The sequence below is a fragment of the Rhinoraja longicauda genome, unplaced genomic scaffold (assembly GCF_053455715.1).
Source record: "Rhinoraja longicauda isolate Sanriku21f unplaced genomic scaffold, sRhiLon1.1 Scf002446, whole genome shotgun sequence".
Classification (NCBI taxonomy): Eukaryota; Metazoa; Chordata; class Chondrichthyes; order Rajiformes; family Arhynchobatidae; genus Rhinoraja; species Rhinoraja longicauda.
This window is the reverse complement of record NW_027603659.1, coordinates 7,501-11,433: the sequence shown is the minus strand read 5'-3', so window position 1 is coordinate 11,433 and position 3,933 is coordinate 7,501.

The following is a 3,933-nucleotide window of genomic DNA, read 5'->3' as shown; positions in this document are numbered from 1 at the left end:
TAATCAAAGACTTGGCCAACCCCGCTCAGTTCTTCTTTCCCCAACTCCAATCCGGCAAAATGGGAGAGAAGCTTGAAAGCGCGCACCACCAGACTTACGAATAGGTTCATTTCCTCCGTTATTGGGCTTATGAACGGTCCCTCCATAGGCTAGGGTTATAATTCAATTTCCTCCACCCCATCACGGACATTGAACTTCGTCTGAGTTACAGATGTACAACCATGCGCTGCAGTGCTGATACATGGATTCTGCACTCTGTAACTTCCACTTTGCTCTATCTATTGTCATGTATCATACACCACCGGGACAGGTCCTTCCACCCAGCCTGCCAACGCCGATCAATGTACCCCATCTACAACGTCCCAACTGCCGCCATTGCCGCGAATCACTCTCACCTCTTCCTATATGTGCTTGTCCAAATGTATTTTAAATGATGTTATAGTTTCTATTTCAAACACCTCCTTTTGCAGCTCATTCTATATGTCTTCTACCCGCTGTGCGAATCCATACAGTTACCACGCTGTGAGTGGATCCGCATACACAAGTGCCCTTTGTCCACGAGTTTGAACCGATAGTGTCATTTCATAAGAAATGTAATCTCTTTGGATAGCATGCAGGACAAAGTTGTTTGCTGTACCTCGGTACATGCAACAATATTAAAACCTAAAACTGAAGCTAAAACCTAAAGCGCCTGTCACCTTCAGTGTTTACAACAACACCAAAAACCAGCAGGATCTTTCATCGGTCGTAGAAGCATTGCTTCATCCGTCGTTCGAGCATTGCACCTCGGCACAGTAAGTCATATTTTTGCAGGAATTCTTTGCTTTCTGTTTTCACAGAATTCGAGTTCTCCAACTGCACGTGTCCAGTTCTACGCGAGAACGCAACGTGACAATATTCAGCATGACATTCTATGCAATGAACTATATTCTGCATTCTGTATCTTCCTCGCTCCATCTCCAGGACTTTAAACTGAATGTAACTGATGGTATAACTGATCTGAATGGATAGCGTGCAAACCCACGCCTTTCACTGCACCTCGGAACATGTGATGATAATAGACGTAGTCTAACCTCACCTAACCTAATGATCTGACATAAGTAACAACTATGATCAGATCTGAATATTCGAACTAAGATGACTACTAAGATTGTCCATGTAACACAAACTGTATTGATATACAAAAGAAGGTACTGAGTGGGGTTAACCACAAATGAACTGTTGGACAAATGCGAAGACATGACGAGGAGTCGGCACAGGAGGAAGATCACAGTAAAACACCTGATACCGTATCGCGGACCGTATTAATGACCGTGAAATGTGCATTACTGGAGTATAGACAATAGACAATAGACAATATGTGCAGGAGGAGGCCATTCGGCTCCTCGAGCCTGTACGCACCACCATTCAATGTGATCATGGCTGATCATTCTCATCAGTCCCCCTCCTGCCTTCTCCCCATAACCCCTGACTCCGCTATCCCTCGGAGCTCTATCTAGCTCTCTCTTGAAAGCGTCCATAAAATTGGCCTCCACTACCTTCTGAGGGAGAGAATTCCACAGATTTACAACTCTCGGAGTGCAAAACGTTTTCCTCATCTCCATTCCAAATGGCCCACCTCTTATTTTTAAACTGTGGCCCCTGGTTCTGGAATCCCCCAACATTGAGAACATGTTTTGCTGCCTCCAGCGTGTCCAATGCCTTAATAATCTTATATGATCGGGGACATGTCTGTCTCGACCGCGAGAAATTGCAGGGAGTTATAAATGGAAGCCTCACACACTGACCAGACAGACAGACAGACCCCTACCTTCTGGCACAATCTCCCCGATGGTAAGCAGGGCGATCAGGATGAGAGTTGCAGGCACAATGGTCTCTCTGCTAGAACACAAATACGGCCGTGAGTCTGTGCCTCTTACGGCCACCACTGCCCTTCTGCCCACGATGTCCCTGCTGGCCCATGCTGGCCAGCCTGCAGTGCATCGGCTAGACACTGTGGGAGTCTCGTGCCTCCGCCGGGCCCTGGTGGAAGCACGCCTCCCGGGACAACCAGATTTGGTCTCCCAATCTGAGGAAAGACATTCTTTCCATAGAGGGAGTACAGAGAAGGCTTCACCAGACTGATCCCTGGGATGGTAGGACTCTCATATGAAGAAAGACTGGATAGACTCGGCTTGTACTCGCTGGGATTTAGAAGATTGAGGGGGGATCTTATAGAAACTTACAAAATTCTTAAGGGGTTGGATGCAGGAAGACTTGTTCCCGATGTTGGGGAAGTCCAGAACAAGGGGTCACACAGTTTAAGGATAAGGGGAAGTCTTTTAGGACCGAGATGAGAACGTTTTTTTTCACACAGAGAGTGGTGAGTCTGTGGAATTCTCTGCCACAGAAGGTAGTTGAGGCCAGTTCATTGGCTATATTTAAGAGGGAGTTAGATGTGGCCCTTGTGGCTAAAGGGATCAGGGGGTATGGAGAGAAGGCAGGTACAGGATACTGAGTTGGATGATCAGCCATGATCATATTGAATGGCGGTGCATACAGGCTCGAAGGGCCGAATGGCCTACTCCTGCACCTATTTTGTATGTCTGTTTCTATGTCTTAGCAATCATATCCAGACCCCCGACCCCACACCAACAAACTCATCGGGGAGGCCGGCTCCGTGCTGGGGGCGGAGTTGGATTTGGGTTCACGGGGGGGTCTTGGCGGGTCGATGGTCCCTCAAACTGCAGAGCATCCTGGACAATACTGCTCACCCCCCCCTCCATGACACACCGGCCAACCTGAGGGGCACCTTCAGCAACAGACTGGTTCTACCAAGATGCAGCACAGAACGCCACAGGAGATCCTTCTACCCTGTGGCTATCAAACCGTACAACCCCTCCCCTGCTGTCGTGGGCTAGACTGAGACTGATTCCCCCCTCCAATCCTTGCACAACCCCAATACTTCGCGCTCATCACTTTAACTTCATGTATCATGCGTTTTTATGACTGTTGGCAGATCAATTTCCCTCCGGGATAAATAAAGTTCTGTGGTATCATAGACAAGAGACAATAGGTGCAGGAGTAGGCCATTCGGCCCCTTTGAGCCAGCACCGCCATTCAATGCGATCATGGCTGATCATTCTCAATCAGTACCCCCTCCGTTCCTGCCCTCTCCCCATATCCTCTGACTCCGCTATCCTTAAGAGCTCTATCCAGCTCTCTCTTGAATGCATTCAGGGAATTGGCCTCCACTGCCTCCTGAGGCAGAGAATTCCACAGATTCACAACCTGAAAAAGTTTTTCCTCATATCCGTTCAAAATGGCCTACCCCTTATTCTTAAACTGCGGCTCCTGGTTCTGGACTCCCCCAACATCGGGAACATGTTTCCTGCCTCTAACGTGTCCAACCCCTTAATAATCTTATACGTTTCGATAAGATCCCCTCTCCTAACCCCATTCTCTCCATAACCCCTCTGTCAACCGTTCTAATCAAGAATCTATCTATCTCTGCCTGAACAACTACCCACTGACTTGTGGCATCCACAGCCCTCAGCGGCAAAGAATCCCACAGATTCACCGCCCTCTGGCTAAAGGGGTTCCTCCTCACCTCCTTTCTGAAAGAGCGCCCTTTAATCCTGAGGCTGTGCCCTCCCACCGGTGAGAGACGGAAATGGACAGATGAGTGGGAATCACCGTGAAAGAGAGAGGGAGTGGGAGGGAGAGAGATGAGAGGCAGGGAGAGACGGACAAAGAGAAACATAGACGTTCAGACCCAGAGAAGTTTTGAATTGAACTGAGTTCTTTATTGAACAGGTGACAAGTCACAGTGAAATTCTTCGCTTGCATACCCAGGGTATGCAAGTAGTCACCACATTAAGGGCACTTACAAAGTTACTAGGTCCCCCTTTGTTCATCATAGCCCCCCCCCCCGCCGGGTCCTCCATTGTCCAG